The following is a 21,745-nucleotide window of genomic DNA, read 5'->3' as shown; positions in this document are numbered from 1 at the left end:
GCTGCCGTCGGATGCACACCGTGGGCAGACGGCCGGAAGAGCGCACCTGTCCTCTAGGCACTGCACTTTAGGCTAAATCCACCTGCTCCGTGTACCGAGAACATGACCTTGAAAGTATTACTTTGCACTCAAGCCTGCTTCCGGTCTTGAAAAAACATGGGGCCAACGCCTTCACAGAGAGGCTGGTCAGCTCAAAAGCACTTAACAAAACTGGAGCTCCCAAGTGTGTGGCTGGCGTGTCCTGACAACACCCCAAGAGCATGAACACCCCTCCCCCACACCAAACGTGGAGAAACCTGTGTAAAACCGGAGTCACCATACCTTCTGCCTTAGGGCTCCAAAGCAGAGAAATGCCCCCTAAAAATACAGCTGTCCCGCCGATCTGCCAGGAGCCCAGGGGTCCGAAGCCAGAGCGCCAGGAAGGGTGAGGGAAGCCAGGCGCTTGCCCTGGATTGAGCTCCTGTGGCATCACCTGCATGGACAGCAGAGCTGCTCAGAGCAGCACAGAACAGCCAGGGCATTGTGGTGGGGCAGGATTCCAGAATCAGCACGTCTGGAGCACTAATTTTACCACTAACTAGCTGGTACTCTTGGGCAGGTTACCTGTGTCTACACCTGAATTTTCTCATAGGATTTTTGGAAATGGTTAAATCAGTGTAAATATGGGCAGTGCTTAGAGAGACTATGCTAATGTACCTGACATTAGCTTCATCATAGAAGTTACTGGAACACAGCCCTGCTTCTCTGTTCACTTGTGCGGTGTGGGGGGGGTGGTTCACAGCACAACAGAAGAACTGAGTGACTGAGACAGAGATCACGTGCCCACAAACCCAGAATATTTAATACCCAGCCCTTTATTGAAAACGTTTGCTGATCCCTTGAGATGGTTGATCTTATGTGTCAACTTGACTGGGCTAAGAGTGTCCAGATGCTTGGACAGATGCTTATTCTGGATGTTTCTATAAGGGGGTCTTTGGATGAGATTAATATTCAAGTTGATAAAGTAAATCAAATTGCTTCCTCCCCACCCCCCAAGGTGGGTGGGCCTCATCCAATCAGTTGAGGAGCTGCATGGAAGAGAAAGACAAACCCTCCCCCGAGTGAGAGAGAATTCTCCAGCAGAGGCCTCTAGACATCCTCTATGACTCGGGCCCTCTCTGGGCCCTCGGTCGGCTGGCCCAGCCCGCACACGGGACTTGCAGCCTCCAGAACTGCGTGAGCCAGTCCCGTATGTGTCTCATCGGTTTCGTTTCTCTGGAGAAACCTCCCTCAATTTATCATGCCTTCTGTCTCCATTCACAGAGAGGGCTCAGGAGGTGGGAATGCAGCCCTGAGATTGTCATGACGGCTCCACCACCTCTCAGGACCTCCTGGCCAAAGAGACACGAGGCCCCTGCCACCCTGATGGACAGAATCCCGCATTGGTTAAACTCAAGGACAGAGGAAGGCGGGGCTCCTGGCTGTCCCCACAAGTGACCTAAACACCAAAGACACGAGGCCCTTGGGGTCCCCACCTGCTCTCTCTCTCTCTCTCTCAGTCTTTGGGGCAAGGAATTAAAACCTGAGGCCTTCACCATTCCTAATCAGTTTGTTTAATTATCACATTAACACTTCCCACCTTTTATAAAAAAAATTTAGTTTTCATCATTTTTCATGCCATTATTCCAATTAATTGAGTGGAGAAATGCTGAGCCTGGGCTTCAAAGAATAAGGTGCTGCTTTTTGAAGTAGTGTTGTTTGATAATGGAGTCTTCTCAGATTTCAGCATCTGGAAGCGGGTTGAAACATAAAATCTTCTGTGTTTACACAGGCATCGCAACAGAGGGCTGTCGTGTGAGCCATCGGATGTGACGCGTGTGGGTCGCCGTATTTCTAGTAATATCTGCAATGCCCACTGATACCTGTGATCATCTCTCTTTACAGCAATCAGAGTATTGAGGCCTCATGGGGGTCTCCCACAGAGATCACTTGGCGTCGTGGAGTGATGCTGGGAACCCCTTAATGAGCAAGCAGCTGTCAGAGGCACCGTTCAGAGCACAGTGGCCGCTCCGGTCTCACCGTGTAGCAGAACCTGGGGGGCAACAGGCCAGCGGCCTCTGTGGTCTCCAGGTGAGGTGACTCTGTTGCCTTCAACAGGTGGCCCCCAAGGTAACCAGGGCCCCGTCTCCATGGCAGCGGGAGGATGGGGTACGTGTGGGGGGGTCCAGCGTGGCCCACGCGGATGCTCGCGCTCCGTGAGCTAACACGAGGTACCACCGTCTCACCTCCTTGCGAGAGAGGCTGAGGAACGTGGCCCCATTGCACCCAGAAAAACACACCATGAATTTGGGGGAATGACCAGAAACCTCCGCCAGTTTGCTCAGCTGAACCGGGGAGACAGAAGGCTCCTTGGAACCCAGTCAGAGGTGGGCAGGCGCATTTTCATGACGCAGAGGAGCCACGGAACATTCCACAGCCCCACAGCACAAGCAGATCAACGAGAGTATCTGGCCAACGGGCACGTGGAGCCTGAGGACATGAACTGGGGGCTCTGTGGGGCTTCAAGGTGTCACTGCAGACAATGGTGGCGCCAGAAGCTTCAGGATGGAGCCTGTCCTCGCGCTCCGGCCGGCGCGGACCTGCGGCTTCCGTGCACGACACCACGGCCCGTGGCCGAGACGGAGGACGGCCTCCAGCAGCTCCTGACCCCAGACCTGTGGCAAGCCCCTGTTCGGGGGCCGGACACGCCGGGCTGCGTCAGCCAGCGGAGCGCAGACGGAGAGTTGGATGTGGTGGGAGGAAGGGAGGAAGGGCGGAAGCATGGGGTCAAGAACCCGGTTTGAATCCCACTTCTGCACACCATTGTCCACTCAACAAGCGTCTGTGGCCAAACGGACACCTCCGTGCTTCTGAAAGTCAAGCCGAGAGCCCGGCCCCTGAGCTTCTGCCGCAGTGGGGGACAGGTAGTGATGAATGAAGCGAACAAGGGGAAGGTCAGACGACCTTGTCTCACGGAGGAGAAGCCCGGTGTGCACGCGTGCGTCGCCTCTGCCGGCTGCCATCCCCCCTCCACCTCCTCGCTCCCCTTTGGACGCCCAGCCCTCCCTCCCTCGGTCCGGGCACGCTTGTCCCGGGCCCTGGTGCCGGCCAGTCGGAGCCCAGCATCCCGTCGTCCGAGGAGCTCCGTTCAGCAGAGCGCAGCCGTGCCGGGCCGGAAGGACTCCCAGCTGGGACCTCTCCCTCGGATGCCGGGGAGAACCGCTCTCTCTACCAGCTGCTAGTCATGGGCAGCGCGAACCTGCACCTATGGACAGCCACGGTCCTCGGCACCCGGAGAGAGCTCCTGTAGCCAGAAGAGAGCCGGCCGGCCACGCGGGACCTGCTGGTGCGTCTCTCTGTGTGGCTACGCCTGGCACCGGTCCTTCCCCCAGTCCCCACTTATGGGAGCAGCGAGTTCCCATTTTCCTTTAAGCTCCTCTGGGTTGTGGTTTTGTAATTTGCGAGCGAGAAGTTTCTAATAACCCAGTAAGGGAAGAAGGTGGGCAGACAGTGGAGACAAATGAGAAGCTGCGGTCGGGCCCAGTGTCGGGGAGGGGACGTTCGCTCTGGGCGCACAGAGAATAATGAAACAGCCATGTGATGAGCTGGAAAGTTCCAGGAAGGAGCCCCAGGAGCAAGGCCAGGAGTTAAGAGAAAGCCTGGGGCCCTGGGGAACGGCAAGGGCGCCGCGGTGAGCAGAGACGCCAGGAAGCGGGCAGGGGCTCCCACTTCATTCCGGGGTCAGAGTGGTCACTGCAGGTGGGGGCCTGCTGGGACACAGCTCCTTTATGCCACCGAAGGGTCACCGTGACAGCAGATACACAGGAAAACTGCTTCCAAGGCAGGACAGCGGCTGAACGAGGGCGGACGCTCCCTTGGGTTCGAATGGGGCTTGGAGGGGCATCTCAGGGACGCAGAGCTGGTCCCTTTGCAAGACCCGCTTTTATTAAAGTTGTCCGTCTCGGTTTGCGCTGACTCCCCTCGATGCCTCTGTTAGTTGCCATTGTTCTCCTTCAAGAATTTCACATCTAATTTAGAAAACAAAATAATAAATATGCACCAAGAGCTTTGCCGAAGTGTGTAATTAACCACTCGGTCAGGAGTTTTCCCTTCACAGAGCTCTTAAAACTTTTCTGGGATTGTTTTAAGTTCTTTTGCAATAATAATAATAATAATAATAATAAATTTTAAAAGCTATTTTTAACCAAATGTAAACACTGGTCATTTTACAGGTTCGGAGAGAGTATTTTTAGACAAGTCCCCGTGATTTATCCAGAGAAGCATCTCACTGAGTGAGACAGGACAGAGCCTGCGGGGGCGGACCCACACTTACTCCTTAAAAAGGAGGCCACCTGCCCGGCCCGCGTGATCTCCGCTCCCCTGAAACTCCCCCAGAAATGACTAGCGCAAGTCTACGCCCCGAGGACCGCGGGAGAAGCCAACGGCAGGAAGCTAAACACCTCGGGAAAGTGCTACTTTCATAGAAGCCGCATCTGCTCGTGGCAGAAAATCCAGGAAATGCACAAAAAAGCATAAAGAAGAAAATACAAATTACCCATGACCCCCAGACCCCAAAATAACAACAAGCCTCCCGAGTCTCACCACCTCTGCCTCATGGGGGAGTAAAGGGGCCCTGATGATAACCCACCGTCACACTAGACGGGGTCACATCCGAGTGTGTTGCCCACGTCTCCTGGGGCATGGGCCCGGCTCACGGCGGTGCCCCTGCCGGACAGCCCCACCCCTCATCCAGGGACTCGAGTCTCAAAGACACTTCTGTGCCAGTGGCCCTGACCGGGACCACAACAGCTGTTATCCTGGACAACACTTCCCACATGTTTGACCAGGCAAACACCGTTTCTGGGGCTCCCAACAGTCTGCGGGAGCACTGGACGAGGCCGAGAGTCCCCGGCCAGGTCTCCCTGCTCCTGCTGTGTCCCCTCCCCCTCCCTGCAGCTGTGCAACAAATGTGACACCGAAGAAGATTCTGATGGTCTTGCCTCCCGGAGCAGGAGAGCTGTGAACGTGCCCTTGTCCTCCACAACCGCAGGAGAACTGAGGGCCAGTCTGTACCCGGGTCAAAGCCAGGGAGCGGGGCCCAGGGGCCTCGTGGACAGACACCTTCCCCACAATGGAGGGAGGTGACGACGCGCACGCAGGACCCTGCACGGAGCGTTAGCACAACTGCTCGGGGGTGGATTCTAACACGTGACAGGTGTGCACAGGGCCCTGGGGACCAACCCCAGGGGTCCACCCCATCCCCTCAGAAAGCAAACACTTGGGCTGTGCTGTCCCTTCCTCCTTCCCCTGGGCCTGCTCAATGATAGAGCGTCAGGGGTGGAGGGGAGATGGCGCTCCTTCCCGAGGGTGTGGCCGGTGGGGCCTGACCTAGGGCCCAGCACTGGACCTTCGATCTGCCCCGAGGGAACACTGGCGTCAGGTGCCCCAGAGGCATTCTCAGCGCCTGAGATGCCCCTCCCCCAGCTCCGTGTCTCCTGACAGACACAGTCAAGGACTGAATGGTATCAATGGCCTGTCCACATCCTCCGAGCTCTGGGCTCTGAGTAGTGGGCGGGCGGGACAGCCAGGACCGGACTACACAGGCAGGGGCTGCCGCTGGGCCCCCTTCACCTGCCACAGAGCAGAGGTGGTGACAGTGACCCGCCAGGACCCTAGGGACCTGAGACCCAGGGCCACTGTGGCCCGAAACCAGGGCCTTCACTGCCTACCTCTGAGCCTCTCTCTCCCACTCCATGAAACCAAGTCATCAGGATTGCTGCATGACAGGGAGGAGCCCACATGCACGGACCTCGTCTCTTCCTCAAAACCCCCCTGAAGCCGCAAAGCATGACTGTAAGAGCATAAATCCTCGAGAAAAGGCGGGGGAGAGACAGGGAATTTCGGGAAGGTGCTCCCAGGGGAGGAGGAGAAGGAGAAGGGGAGAAGGAGCCCTCGGCATAGTGTGAGCAGGGCGATTCTGGAAGCTGGCACCTGCTGTCCCCCAGGACCGCTCTCTCTGAGGGACCGTGTCCGTGAGCGCAGGGGGGTCCCTCCACCACGGAGCTTAAGCCCTACCTGGGGAACTGGATACGGAACACGCAAGCAAGTACTTCCATCACCCAGAGCACAGCCCACACGCGGGTGCTGGGGCTGAGCGGGGCTCCCGCGGCCGAAGCAGCGGACGTGCGGGGTCGGCAGGAGCAGGCCAGGCCTGGCCCCAAGGATGGAGCTCAGTGTTTCCTTTAGGTCAGTGTCAAGGACGCCCTCTCTGCAAAGGGGCCATTTAGGCCGAGGTGGGCAGCAGGGGAAGCCTGCCCGGTGGGAGTCAGGGTAGAGAGTCCGGAAGCAGGGACAGGACACGAGGCAGGAACGCCCCCCCGTGCTCGGGGGTCTGAAGGACGGCCCCGCGTCAGGGGGATCCCTACGCATCTCGCTGGATGAATAAATCACTTTCCAGGGTGAGGCCGGGCCGTGCGGCTAATTAAGTGTCACACGGATGGGAGAGGAGAACAGGAATGACGGCGCCGTCCTGCACTGAGCAGCGCCCCCGCTGTCGTCTGAGAACGGGGTGCAGGCTCCGTGTCCCTACGGCGCGCCGCCACCTTGGGAAGAGTGTTTGCTGACAGGATCAGGGCAGGTGACTCTTCAGGCTCAGAACCACACCAGGAAGGACACTTGCAAGCTCCCAGCCCGGCCCCCTCTGACCTGGGATTCGGGGCCGGCGCGGGCGGCATTCGGACAGCCAGCAGGAGTGTCATGGGACGAGGAGGGGAGGACAGTCGTCCAGGGGTTATGAGACAGTGGCTGTGGGGAGGGGTGGCGGTTGAGAGGGGAGGCGGGTTTGGGAGGCATTCTGGAAGGAAGTCAGCAGGTCCCCCTGAGACGTGGAGGGGGAGGCAGGGAGGCGTCTTGGAAAATGCAGCATTTTGGCTTCGGACACCGGAGAGACGAGGGCACCACGTGCCAAAGTGGAGGGCGGGCGGTTGGGTGGGAGACACAAATTCCGTCCGGGTCGTGTGGCCTTTAGAACATGTGTTAGAGGGACGCCTGGGTGGCTCAGTTGGTTAAGCAGCTGCCTTCGGCTCAGGTCATGATCCCAACGTCCTGGGATCGAGTCCCACATCGGACTCCCTGCTCGGCGGGGAGCCTGCTTCTCCCTCTGCCTCTGCCTGCCTCTCTGTCTGCCTGTGCTCGCTCTCTCTCCCTCTCTCTCTGACAAATAAATAAAATCTTTGAAAAAATAAAAAAGAACATGTGTTAGAGCCCACGTGCGTGCCAAGTAGCGGAAGGGGGGTTGGGCTGTGACCCCCCCACACCAAGGTCAGGGGGATGAGCTGCCATGGACGATGCTGGGGACAGGGCTCAGGGGCATCAGTGTCCAAGGTCAGGCAAGGTGAAAACAGCAGGCGGGTTAGGGGTCCCGGGGTCGGGGGGAGCCTCAGGGAGGACACAGCTCCAAGCCCCCCAAACTCCAGAAGATGCGTGACAGGAAACAAGGAGTTTCCACCTGTCATCCCTTACTACCTGAACTGGACGTGGCCACAGCCCTCCTTGGGACAGACACCCAGCCACGTAAACACGCCCCTCTCCCTCCCGGGGAGCTCGCCGGGGAAGCAGGAGGGGACGCTGCACTGGGTGCTCCTGGTCTCCACCTGGAGAGCTGTGCCCCGAACACCCTGTGCCCCGTTCCGGACTCACACTGGAGAGACTGGTGGGGTATCTGGGAACGATAATCAGGCAGTCAGGCTCAACTCTACTCTTTTACTAGTGGGAGCCAGGCGTCCGGGGGCACCAGCCCGGTTCCCGCTGCCAGGCTGCCCCACGTGGGTGAGGCCCCTTGCAGAGGTGGGCAAGCCGGCCTCACCCGTGGTCTTCCTGGAAGCCCCTTTGGCAGATACACCTGAGGCCAAATCCTCCGATTCGGCTGCTACCAGAGATGAACGTGGCGTCTGTTTCTATCACTACTTTCTTACTTTGTTCAGTGCGTTTAGAATCTAGATGGGGAAGAAAGGTGCCATTCACTGGGAACTCCCTTGAAATGCCAACAGAAGCAAGAGGGCCACCGGGTAAGGACGTATCTCACCATGACGTTTACCAAGTGAGTTAGTAACGGGCAAAGCTTCTCATTACAGTTGTTTCAACATAGGACGGAAGGACAGAGGGCACCCCACCACGGGGAAGCTGGGCACATACAGGACGCCCTCGTCACCACCGACCCTTTAAAAATAACCTCCTGTCTGAGACCACTTGAAGCGATTTTCACATTTTTTTTTCAGTGCGAAAACAAGAGATCCAAACTATGTATTCGGGCCACGTTTGCATAAATAACTCAAGAAAATATGCGGTGTGCGTGTCTATGAGATGGGAGAAAAGTGTGAAGAGACAGATCAGGTCCCGTCCTCCGGCTTACAGCTCGGGGCCCGCACGCCGACCTCACGAGTCTTGTCTTGTGACGGATGGAGAGTCGGAAGCCCTGCCTCAGAGTAGGTGCTTCAAGAAACAGAGGCAAAAGTATATTTAGAGACTTAGAAGTAAACACCAAGGGAAACAAGCAAATAGAAACACGACAGTGGCAGCAAGTGGAAGAGAGGGAGGAAAACTATCGTTAAGATGCATCGCGATCCTCCCCGGGCCGACAGCAGGGCCAGCAGCCTCGGTCACACGAGGGAGCGAGCCTGCTTCTGCTGAGAGCCGTGCGACACCCGCTCCTGGAAGAGGCCTCAGAACTGTCAGGACGCAACGCGACAGTGAGACAACCCGCCACTCGGTACACGGACAAAGGACCCGGGGAGACTTCCTTCCAAGGAAGACTCGCACGTGTCAGGGGAGCAGAAGGGAGCTCAGCGAGGCCGCGCCGCCCTCCCCAGGTCAATAAGCAGAAATTGGGGACCGGCAAGTGCTGGCAAGGACTCCAGACACCACAGGCCGCTGGTGGGGACATAAGGCTGCCTTGGAAAGCGCCTGTGACTCTTCAGACGGGGAAAGCACGGAGGTCCCGCGGACCCAGCAAGCCCGCACCTCGGCGCACACCCGGGAGAGAGAACATCGTCCTCGTGAGTGGGGGACGTCGTCCGAGGGGCGTCGTGCGAGGGGCGTCCCCCCACCTCTCCGGGCCCCAGTGCCTGACGCTCGCGGAAACAGACCGACAGACACTCACCCACCAGCAACCAAGACTGAGGAGTGATTCCTGGGAAAATCCTGGCGGAATTTCCACCAACAATAAAGCAGATGGAGATTTAAGAAAAACCAACCCAGGCTTCGGGCTTCAGATTATTACAAACTCAGACGCATTTTATGAAACAGCCCAAAACGCTCAAGTAAAATGAACCCCCATAATTAGGAGGAACAGAGCATGTCATACGGGCCGGGCATGCAGTGGGCCCCGTTGACGGAGCCAGATGGGCTGCCCCCCACCAAGCAGGCTCACCCAGGACGCCGGCTGGTGGGTGCAAGGTTTCTGCTGCGTATTGAATGTAACTTTCTAAAAACAAAGCTGTCCGCCAGGGAAGGGGCAGCCTCACGACCTACCCGCTCCAGCCTCGAGCAGAAGCAGGGTGTCCTGTGAGAAACACCGCAGGGTGAGTCCAGGGCTGCCAGGGGCGGGGGACGCAGGGTGACCATCCCGACCCCAAGCCTCTGCGTCTCCAGATCACGAGGTTTCGCCTCTCGATGTGACATCTCACATTCTGGGCTTTTCTTTTCCCTCAAGAAGCTGGTCCTTCATCCCTGGAGACCCCATCCTACGTGGGACACACTCACGTGACTCCCTATGACGCGCTTCTGTGTTACCTTGAGCCCGAGGCACGAGTAGGACACCCGGGAAAGCGCGCAGACACTGGGACCAGCCAGGTCGTAGGGGAGGGCCGCACATGCTGTCTCCCGCCCTCAGACACCCTCGGGCAGGGGGGCTCACAGCGGGGCGCAGAGGTGCCCCCAGAGTCCGAGCTGCCATCAGAGGAAAGAAGGAACGCCACCGTTCTGTGGAGCCCAAATGCGTGGCCTTAGAAACCTGGGTGGGAGGTGCATAAAAGCCTGTCTGGGAATAGGCCGAGGCCGCCTCGTGGGCGCAAGAGCCGCTCCATCAGGGGTACCCCTGGGGGGATGGCCAGGCTCCCCACTGGGTTCACCAGCCAGGAGGGGCCAATTTGGGGGGCTGGCCAGCCATGGGGCCAGGGCCAGCAGCTTCTGTCCACCGCATCTCTCCTCTCTACCCCAACCCGTCCCTGCGGCCATGATTCATGACCCTGGCACTACCTAAACGCCTGCTGGACAGACGGCCAACACGCGTCCATGGCTCCTCATGAGAGGGACCCTGGTGGGCCCCGGCGGGAGCTCAGGGTGTGCTGACGGCCTCGGAAGGCCTCCGTGTCCTAGGGTGTGTGCTGCTCCTCATGCTTCCCAGCCTGGCTCTGCCCTGAGTTTCAGGGGGGCCCCCCGGGAGCCAACCAGCATTCAAACCAGGCGCTGGAGGAACACCGTGGGGTCGCCTGAGGCCCGGTCCTCCTCCCCAGAAGCCCTCTGTATCAGCCCCAAATGCCCTACGGCTCGCTGTGCGCCTGTGCGCGAGCTCCTGAGCCCCTCTGTTTCCTGGGCCTCTTCTGCAGGCAGCCCCGGGCACCGGAGGACATGAGGACAGGGGACAGGCGGACGGGCGTGCGGGGATGGGCACGTGTCAAGCTTGGGGCTGGAACTGGGGCGGCGTCCTCGGGTTTTTCCTTCTAGCCGCGCTGCCTACAGACAGCAGCGCCCACGCTCCGCGGAGGTTCCCGCATCCTGGCCCCTCTCCCTCGTTGCCATGGCAAGAGGAGAGCAGAAAGCCAGGCTCGCACACGCCGCTCGCGGCTCTCCCTCCCCCGGGACGCTCTCTGCCAGCTCCAGGCGGGGCCTCGGCACAGGAGCCGGCCGTCCTCTCCCTCAGCTTCTCAGACCCGGCCTGGCCCCACACCCCTCCTCAGCCCAGTGGGGCCCGTGGAGAGCCGGGCTCTCCTCGCCACCACGGCCCGGCCTGTCTCTGTGTGAGAGTGTCGCCCAGGAAAGAGCCCAGCCTGAGTCTAAGGGCGGCCTGAGACAGGGCTGCACAGGTCAGGTGACTTGTAAGGACCGACGTGAGGGGCTAGGAGCACCTGAGCCTCCGGGGAGGAGAGAAGGGACTGAGATCTGTGGGCTCGGGCCTCCGCAGGCCCTCAGTCAAATCCCTCACACATCTGCGCTCATAACACCCAGACAATAGGCCAAGAATAAGGGACCATAACATCCCCACTTCATGGATAGGTAAACTGAGGCTCCGATAAACAAGAAACAGGCCTGTGGTCAGACAGCTAGAATTCCTGGTCCAATTCCATCAGTCCAGGAGCACAGTCTCCAAAATGTTCTCTCACCCCAAGTGAAGACTTGTTTTGAAGTCCAGGCCTCCAGGCCTCCAAGGCCTCCATTGATGGGATGGGATGGGCTGTACGGAGCTTCCCGGGGATGGTAGACCCTCATCCCAGAGCCTGGGCACCTGGCCAGGAAAGGAGAAAAGGTCTTTGCTGGTGTGATGAAGGATCCTGACGTGGAGAGATCGTCTCAAATTCCTGGGGCAGGCTCTGAATCCAATCGCGGCGTCCTTGGAAAAGAGAAGCCAAGAGACTCAGCGCACAGAGGAGAAGCCGCGTGAAGAGGGGACAGAGATGGGAGGGATATGGCCACAAGCCAAGGACTTCTAGGGCCCCCAGAAGCCAGGAGAGCAGGAAGGACCCTCCCCTGGAGACCACAGAGGGAGCGTGGAGCTGTGGGCAGCTGGATTTTGACTTCTGTCCTCCAGACGGCGAGAGAAAGAACTTCTGATGATGTCAGCCCCCACTTTGGGTTGTTGCCACCGTCCCCTCCCCCTATACGGGGCGACAGTGCTGGGAAGACAGGGACCGAGCCCGAGCAGGACTGCAGGGCCTCTGTCCAGCTCTCCCCATGTCTCCCATCAGCCACCGCGGGCCCTGTGGGATCCAGTTGAGAACATGGCGCTGGGCCCCGGCACACATCCCCCAAACCAACCTCATGTTCCAAGTCAACACATGAACGTGATCCTCATTCCCCTGAGAGAGTATGAGGTGTGGGGTCACCTGTTCCACGTCCCTCACACCCAGCAGCCATCCCGGGAGCCAATCACGGACCCCGCCTCCCCAGCAGATGTCCGCCTCCCCATCCCACCCCAGTCCAGCCACAGCCTCGCGACACAGACAGCACCCCTTGGCTGTCTTCTCCCCACCCTCTCCCTCAAGTCGAGATCCAGGCATGGCACCCTCTTCCCCACAAAGGACCCTCCATCTTCACCAGGCACTTGGAGGTTTTCCATCTCCCCGACTCCCTCCTTCACTCCTGGGGGAGATGACACAGGCGGAGGCTTCTGCCCCCTATTCTGCCTGCAGTGTGGGGACCAGACGCTTGCCTGTGGGTCTGACGAAGAACACGGCAGGACTGGTTGTGCCGCAGCCATGGGCCCCAATTCCCCAGGCCCAGAAGACCTCTGGGAGGGGGCGGGACCCACAGATGGGTCACAACCCGCTCGGTGGGTGGAGAGCAGAGTCAGAGGCCCGCAGGGCTTGATAGACTCCCGCTCCCGGCCCAAGTTTGGGGACAGAGCACGAGGAAGCCAGAGGGAAAGGACCGTCACCACCCAGATGGCAGCCCTGGACAGGCAGGGAACACGCTGGCCAGAGGCCTCAGAGGGAGCAGCTGTTGGGGACTGGGCAACCCAGCCCGTGCTGTGGGGTACACACTCAGCTCCCTTCGGGGCACCAGGCAACATCTGGCAAACACAGTAAAATCTGCTGACCGAGGCCCCTCTGGGTTGGCTGGGCTCCCGTTACAAATTGCCAGTGGCCGTGAGGCTGGTCAGGGCACTGTGTGGCTGGAGTCTGGGCCGAGCCCAGCCGGGGGTGCCGGCCTCGGCCCCTGCTAGCTGCTGTCTTCTGAAAAGCCTGGGAGCTCTGGGAGCCACTGGGACGGCCAGCAGCTGGAAGTCCCTGCAGCTGATCAGGGATGGCCGGAAGGATGACTCGGTGGGCCTGACCACAGGTTCACACACAGCTCTTCCCCGTGGCCCCAGACACCCCCGTGTGCAGCGGGACCCAGGCAGGGGATCCCCACAAGCACCCCAGCCCGCGGGAGGAGCACTGGCTCGAGCATGTCCTCCCTCTCTCAAGTGGCCTCAGCCACTGGGGTGCAAAGCAGGAGGCCCAGACCCCTCTCCTGGAAGAGCCTCAGGGAGCCCCCCTTCCCTCTCACACCGAGCTCTTTGGGAGCCCAGAGGTGGGCAGCGGACGCCTGCAGGGGGTGCGGCCCTAGCAAAGCACCACGCACGGGCCGCTTCAGCACACACTGATTTCCTCTTATTCTGGAGTCTGGACGTCCAAGACCAAGGTGTCCGCAGGGCCGGTGTCTCTGGGGTAGATGCCGCCTTCTCCCCGCGCCCCCACAGGTCATCCGCCGTGCGCGTGCCCTGGCTCCGCTTCTTACAGGAACACCGGGACCGGATTAGGGCCCATCCTGAAGGCCTCATTTTACCTCCGTTGTCTCTTTAAAGAGCTTCCGTCCTCATCGCGAGCTGCTGGGGTTTAGGACTTAAGGTAGGAACGTTGTTGCTGGGGACACAATTCCACCGTTCACGGTGTCCGACGTGCCCCCTCAGGACTGACCAGAGGACCTGATCCGGACACGGGGTCCCGGCCCCTCCTGACTGCTCACCTGCTCTCAGGAGGGTGGACACGGATCACAAGGTCTCTCTCCACCTTCTAGGGAGAGGACAGTGCCTAGTCAGAGACCCTGCCCTTCCGCGCACACCAGAAAAGGACACCGCGCCCTTCCTCCACACACAAGCCAAGCAGTCTGCGGCGCCGGGCAGGTTCTCGCTCACAGCCGGTTGTGTGGGATCCGAAGCCGCGCTCTGCCCATGCGTTCCTGGGCCCAGTTGACTGGTGGCCTCTGGGCAGGACTTCGTCCCTTCGTGCTGCCTCCGTTTCCCCCACGAAATGGGTAGAGCAGTGGCAACAGTGCCTGCTGCATACAGACGTCTTCCGGGCAGACATACGGAGCGGAGCCCGTGCCGGCCACTGCTGTGAGCCGCAGCCGTGCCCCGTTTCTGTTCTCCGGACCCGGCACCTTTGCTCTCCTCCACTGCTCGTCCGTTGAGCTGCTCTACGCTTGTCCCGTTTCCATAAAAAGACAGACCGTAAGTCAGCAGTATGCCCTAGAAAACCTTGGCCTGTGAGTGCTGAATTTTTTTGAACACGCATCCCCCTCATCCCGGCACGTAGGCTCCCTCCACCACACAGGAAAGCGGCCCGAGCTCCTCTTTCTCAGATCTGCGAGCACGTGGCAGGTTCACTGCTCACATCTGAGAGCAGGAGCTCTGGGCAGCTGGTCTCCACAGTGTGCGGCTGGCAGGGACGGACAGGAGACAGATGTGTGCCAGGCCCAGCGTGGGACGCCTGTCAAAGCATCCTCGGCACTCAGCTGCACGGAGAGGCCCATTCCGCGCTGCGCCGGGAAGCCGCACAGACACCCCCTCCCACGTCCCGCCCCAGGGGCCGCCGCTCCTCGCTGGCCCGAGTGTTCACTCCGAGGCCCAAGGGCGTGTACATCCCGGTTTGCTGAACTCGATCCCGTTCCTTAAAATCGCCACCGTTCAATGGAACCCATTACCACCTGCCAAAATGAGAGGTCATTTTTAAAACTTTAGCTTAAATCTCTAAATCTGTCTGCTACATTTAGACACACATCTGAGGAGCGCCTGAATTCTCTCTTAAAGCCGCGTCGGCGTGAGTGGGGAGAAGGAGCTGGGAGTCGGCCGGTCCCACGCAGGGAGCACTGAGAGCGGAGCCCACAGGGTACAGGAGCCCGTCCCGCTGGCCCCTGTTGGCCCCCGAGCTCCCACATGGTTTCAGAGGAATGTACAGCCCTGTAACTCGGAGACAACCTTTCAGACATGCTGGAAGGAAGACTGGATGGTTCTGCTTGCGGCTGAAGGGAGGCGTTTTCTTGGCTTTGGGGGCCGGAGCTGTGGAGCGGTGAGCCCAGCGTAGCAGTACGAGGGGGTCACAGGGGGCTGAGCTGTGCAGACAGGGTCTCCAGCGCCATCCCCCCTGCCCCCCGGAGCATACGTGGAAGGAGCCCTCAGTGCAGCCGGCCTCCAGGGCTGACGCGGAGAGGCCCAGGGAGGAGGGGCGGCTGGGCCAGCGCTCTGAGGCAGGGAGCCTGGGGCTGGAAATCGAGACCTCAGGGAGCCTGCGAAGGTCAACAGTCAGAAAATCCAAGAAGACAGGAAATAACGTCCATATACACACGCCAAGGTCAGTTCTCAGGGGCTCACTGAGGGGAGTGAGCAGACATCCAAAAGGCTGGTCAGTGCCCACTGCTCCTTCTGGCCCTTTCTCTGACCTCTCCTCCCTCCCCCATCTCGTCTCGCTCTGGAGGTGCCGCAGTGTTCCCTGTCCCCAGGACTGCTCCCTCCTGCTGCAGGGAGGGGCCGCCCCACCTGCCCTCCCCCACAGCGAGGGGCCTGGGCCCAAGTGCATTTCCTGCACACCCTCCGTGGCCCTCTCTTCTCGCTCCATCTAGGCCATGACACCCACAGCCGTCCTTAGCCCTGAGCTCCAGTCCCTGCTTGGGGACACAGGCATGGCCTCCATGACCTGCAGAGCCTCCCCCGCCCCAGACCTGTGTGACTGTGGGACTATGTCTGCTTCCCCCGTGGGACCGTTTGTACCCACCACCACACCGTAGGCTCCCACGGGATCCAGGGGCTGATCCTGAGGCTTAAAGGGAGCCGTTGACAAGGAGAGGGAGGGAGGGAGGAGGGGAAGGTGGAGGAGGGAGAAGAGGAAGAGCAGGAAGGGACAGAGGGGGGGAAGACAGGATATAAGAGGGAGGGAAGGAGGAGGGAGAGAGAGAGGAGGGGGAAAGAAGGGAGGGGAGAAGGAGAGAGAGGAGGGAGGAGTGGGGAGGAAGGGGAGATGACCCAGCACAGAGGAGGGCAGAGGGGTCCCGGCAGGGCCCGAGATGTCCCTCAAAGACAGAGAACGGAGGGGCCGGCTGGAGACTGCCCAGCTCCCTGCCCCCCCAGTGTGCTTGTTAGGGACGCAGCTGCCAGTTCCCACCCAAATCTGTATTCAGACAGACGCACGTGATGCCTGGGGATTTGTATGTACTTTACGGTGTGAGAGGCACAAACCCAGGTCAGCTTCTGCTGGAAGAGCGAAGGCCCCGTGCCGTCATAGTGGGGAAGAAGCTCGAGTTCCAAGAGAGGCAAGACCTGCCCTCAGCCAGAGAGCAGGCGAGAACCCCGGCCTGCAGTTCCCCTGCTTTGACGGGGAGCTCGTGCCCTGGAGCTTCTCGGGGAGCTCGTGCCCTGGGGCTTCTCAGGGAGCTTCACGTGGAGCCCCCTCATGTAGGGCGAGTGGCAGGGAGGCAGAGCTCAGTCCCAGCAGACAGAGCCGGCCACCGGAAAAGAAGTGGCTGTACGGTGGCTCAGCCTGTCACAGGGGCCCTGAGCCACATGGGGGGACCCAAGACACAGCGGCCTTTCCTCCCATCCTCCAGAGGTTATTTCCTCCGATTCTGAGTCTGGGACTGGGGAGAGACCAGTCATTTCCTCCAATCCCGAGGCAGGGACCAGTGTGGGACTGGCCATTCCCTACAGCCCCAGGGCAGGGACTAGGGAACGCGGCATCACAGAATGAGATGGAAGTTCCAGGGAGACAGACTGTGGCTCGAACGAAAGCCTGTGTCTGAGGGAAGGGCGGAGCAGCGTGGAGCGGGGCGCAGGCTCGAGGCAGAGATAGTTCAGGGGTCAGACGTGCTCAAGACTCAAGACAATGAAAGCCCAAGGACGGAGAAGGAGGGACCCTGCAGGAGAGTGGGGTGAGGGCCGGGCCAGCAAGTGGGCAGGAGGTTCTTCTGGATTCCAGCTCTGCGGAGTCCTGCCTCCCAGGACGGCATGCGGGCGGGCTTGGGACGCAGCCAGGACACGCTGGGTGGGTGCGTGGTTGCTGGCCGGCTTTGAGGCATCTGTGAGTCCTTCGAGCAGAGAGGCCCAGGGGCCGCTGGGATGCCGATCCAGAGCTCCACAGCAGTCGGGGCAGACCCTACGTGGGCCCTTGGCGAGGGAGTGCCTGCGGCCGGGGTGACGCGGAGACCCCCTGGGGACGGTGCCCACAGTGTGAGGAGGCCCAGCATGAAAACTGGGGATCGGAGAAAGAAAGGAGGTCAGGAAGGGAGGGGTGACCGAGCAGCCAGTAGAAGCTGGAAGCCGAAAGAGTCTTTCCCACAAGGACAGAGAGGACCCTGGTGTCCGGCAGCACAGGGGTCAGTTAAGACAGCGTGTCCAGTGGTTTGGCACCTGGGCGGCGTCCGAGGCTCCCTCCAGCCTGGCTGTGTCAGCCTCTTACAGGAAGCCCTGTAAGGTGCCTCTTCCCCTCCTCTCCGGCCCCCTCACAGCCCGGAGAGCTGGACACACAACCCAGCAAGCCGACTGAACGAGTGGGTCTGGACACTGCCGCTCGCCGAGGGCCAGGGACGCTGCAGAAAGTCTCATTGCCCCAGACCTGTGCAGGCAGGCCCCTCAGCTCCAGCTGCGCACAGACCCGCGGGGAGTCTGAGCCCGGGCTGTGGCAGCCCCGGGGGCATGGCAGGTGGAGCAGCTGAGAGCAGACTTCACGTCAAGGCCAAGGCAGCTGCGGGCAGCACGAGACGCCTGCCGGACTCCAAATGGCGGGAGAGGGTTTAAATGCTGCCTCGAGCTCTTTCCCTCCTGCCTCAGGAATGCACACGCAAGCACGCATGCGCACACGCGTGTGCACACGATCGCCCACAGACATGTGTTGCGCGCGTGCACACACGAACACGTGTGCACACGGATGCCGTCACGTGGTTTGTGCGCGCGTGGTCTCGGGTGTGTTCACACACGTGCTTACATGCACACACACCCGGAGTCTTGCGTCCCCCCAGGGACAGGGGCCTCCCACCCCCGCCACAGATCCTCGGTGGTCTGGGAGAACCTTCCGGTTGCCCTGCCCGCCTTCCCTCGGCACGGTGCCTGCCAGCCCTCGCACACGGGGACTCGCGGCCCTCCCTGGCGGAGAGCGGCTCTCCTGTCATCTGGTCAAAGAAGCTGACAAGCGCGGGCAGGTCGCCAACTTGGCCCCAACTCTGCTTGGAGGCTGGACTGGCAGATAAATTGGTCCTGGAGCGGGGGGAGGCGGGGGAAAGCAAAAGGGGGCCCAGAGGGAAGAATTCAAATTCATTTTTCTGCTAAGCCCAGCTCCAGCTCTCCAAGGCTCCCAGCTGTAGCTGGGAAGGTTGACAGGGCGCCAGCCCGGGAGCAGGCAGATGGTGCGGGAGGGGAGTGTGCGCCCGGCAGGAGGGGCGGGGACCCTATCAGAACCGGGATGCAGCAGGAATCCGGAGGAACAGTTTGGCCCGCGACCTCAGAGCGTCTCTAGAGGCCTGCTGGTGCGTTCCAGTTCATTCTGGTTCATTCCGGTTCTGTGAGAGCCAGTGGCAGAGTCAGCTGAGCCCGAGAATCACTGCCCTCCGTGCTTACCGCTGCGCGGGCAAGGACTGCTCTGCAGCTGGGGGCTGCCCTCCCTGGCTCAGTGGGCACCCCCGAGCTGCGGCCCCGGACCGATCGGTGGCTGGTACCGGCGTGGCCGTGTATAACGCAGATAAGGGACCTGGACATTCCAGAAAGAACAGACTTCAAACCTCTCTTTTTCTGCCAATCCTCTTCCAGGAGAAATTGGGGCTTTAGGATGGACGTCCGCGGCGGCTGCCTCACCCCTCAGATCACCCGATAGTGACATGCACCTGCTTCCCATTCCAGGAGGCGAGGGTGGTCCTTCCCTGCTAACCCTCTGGCTACCCATCTAAGTCCCAACATAGAAAACAAAGCCCTTGCAGAACATCCCGCTACCACAGGGGGCATCAGGGGACGGGCGCCTGCTGCGACCCAGGACATTGTGCGATGTTCCGTCCGCAGCTGCTCTCCCGGGCCTGGGAGCACCCAGGGCAGAGCTCAGTGGTGAGAGCCGGATGTGCGGGTGCCCCGCTGCGTGCCCCAGTGGCCTGTCTCCTCCACGTGACTTCCTGCCACTGCGGGACGACAGCTGCTTGCCTGAGGGCAGCACAGCCCCGGCGCTCCGCGGCGAGCCCGGCCCGAGCACACCGGCTTCCGGCTTCCAGGCCAGTTCCCGGCCTCCACTTCCATCTTCAGCCTCTTCGTTTCAGCCCAAGAGCCCCGTGGCCTGCCGGGGGCATTTAGAATAAATGGGGCACCCGCACAGACGCTCCACAAACAAGAACAAAACATGCAAACTGGTATAAAAATCCCGCGTGTGTGTGTGTTGCCACACGTGTAGTGGGTGTGCGTGCACACATGTGTGGAGGAGGTCACTTCCGTGTGGGGACACTCGCACGGGTTGGTGCTGAGCTATGGCAAGCACGTTCCCAGGAGGAGCGTGTCCACCCATGGCACGTGTGTGTAGGGGCAGAGAGTTCCAGGAGCTTCCCCGACCCCGTGACTCCTGTTTCCAGCCCCAAACACACTCCCGGGATGCGTGGGCTGGGACCCCCTGCGGGAAGAGGGGAGTCTCTGTGGCGTGTGTCTCCTGATCCCTGTGAAGTTATCCGAGTGGGTTTAGAACCAGCACTGTCCATTGAGAAATCCGGTTTGATGTCTGCGGGCAGGAGACACCGTGGGAGGCCGGCCTCCAGCCCACGCGTGCGCAGACCCACACAGTTCTCACAAACAGCGACTCAGGGAGTGAAAGCTTGTGCAGAAACACACGGCACCAGTCGCCCTCAGTCCTACCACCTCACACAGACGGAAGGGGCCAGAGCTCCCGGAAGGCCTTTCCAGTTTGCTCGAGCAACACCATTTGAAGACGCACATGAGTTTGGGGCAGGGGCTCCTCGCAGGACACAGGGTGGTCGCCTGTGGATGTTCCCACTGACGTGCGCTGGGAGAGGCGGGCAAGCCATGCGGGACACCAGACGGCACCAGCCCAGCCCAAACTGTTCCCAAAGCAGCCACAGGCCTTCCCCTCTGGCCTCTGCTTGAGTTCAAAGTCATCAAAGGCTCTTCAACATATCTAAGCCCCAGAACCCTTCCTGCCAGCAGCTCCGTCCTAGGAATGAATGTTCTGGGTAGGAAACGTGTTAGGAGCACAGGCCATGTCGTGAGTCGAACTGTGTCCCCAAAAGTCGTGCTGAAGTCCCAACCCCCAGCACCTGGGAATGTCCCCTATTTGGGAAATAGGGTCTTTGCAGCCACTCATGTTCAGGTGAGGTCACCAGGCAGTCCTGATCCACCACGACTGGGGTCCCCACAGAAAGGAGAATGCCACGGGAAGACACAGACACGTGGGGAAGACGGCCGTGTGAGGACCCGGACAGAGACACCGTGATGCAGCCACCAGCCCAGAACGACCACCTGGGGCCACCAGAGGCAGGAAGAGGCAGAGAACGGCTGTCCCCAGAGTGAGGGAGCACAGCCCAGCGGACACCTTGCCTTCTGGGCTCTGCGGCGGCCGCCGTAAGCTGCCTGGCCAGCGGGGCTTGGATGTAGTGGCCTGGGACACTAATGATATTGCACACAAAAGTACAGTGTGGACTGAAGAGGCAGGAACCACACTTACGGGTCCTGTCGGGAGGCCGTATGACCCCGAGTCCACCACAGTGCTGAAGGGGGGCCTGGTATCAACACAGCAACACGGACCGACCGCTGTCTCCAGCGATGGACCCCGCAGAGATGCCTCAACACCCGCTGCTCGCCGGACGCAGACACGGGGAGCCCAAGGGGGGTGGTCAGGAGGGCATGCACGAGCCAGCGGGACCACAGACGGGGGAGCCCACGGGGGGAGGGGGATGGAGGGCACAGCCCACCGACATCACGACCGTTCCTTCCCCTCTGGGCTAGGACCTGGCCTCCCAGTCAGTCTGGATTTTGGGGTGAGTCCGTGGACAAGAGGAGTCGGGCCTCCCCTCCTGCCCACCAGGAGCCAGAGGGCGGGCAGCTGCACGTGGGGCAGCGCTGAGAGCTGCAGCCCGAGTTCCGCCACAATCCCGGCCCCACATTCAGCAGTTGGGCTGCAGGCTGAGTGGGCACAGCCTTGCTCTGGGCGTCCGCTTCCTCGGTGGCCCCACCAACCCCATCTGACCCCATCTGACCCTTACGAGGAGGCTTTAAACTATGTGAATATGTTCCTGCGATCATAAAACAGTCTGCAACCCCAGCCGCTGCCTTTACGTCTTCCTCACGAAGCAGGAGGCTCCCTGGCGTGTGCTGAGCTTCCTGGGACAGCGTGGGCCGTGGGCGGGGTCACGTGGGCCGGGCAGGAGGCCAAGGAGCAGTGGGGCGGCTGTCACGCCCACGGTCCCGGGCACAGGAGGGGGCGGAGGGCCATCCCTGCCCCGGGCCTGTCCAGGGAAACAAGCAGCGCTGGGCAACGCGGCCTCCGTCCTGGGATGACAGACCCTCTCTGCCCCTCACCTCTTGTCGTCACGTAAAATGCAAGGGGAACCCAGTGTGGAAAGTCAGGAACCCGGGAGGGTGGCCGAGCGTTCTGCCCCTGGGATGGGAGCCTCCAATCTGCCCACACGTGTGGGGTGAGCCCAGCACACGGGTGACGGGATGGCTGCCGTGAGGACACGTCTGTGTGCTCTCAGGCGCACACGGCAGGGGCTGCGCAGTACA

This window comes from Enhydra lutris, unplaced genomic scaffold (assembly GCF_002288905.1).
Source record: "Enhydra lutris kenyoni isolate GAN:26980312 unplaced genomic scaffold, ASM228890v2 scaffoldscaffold35, whole genome shotgun sequence".
NCBI classification, from domain to species: Eukaryota; Metazoa; Chordata; class Mammalia; order Carnivora; family Mustelidae; genus Enhydra; species Enhydra lutris.
Note: the sequence above shows the minus strand (reverse complement) of the source record.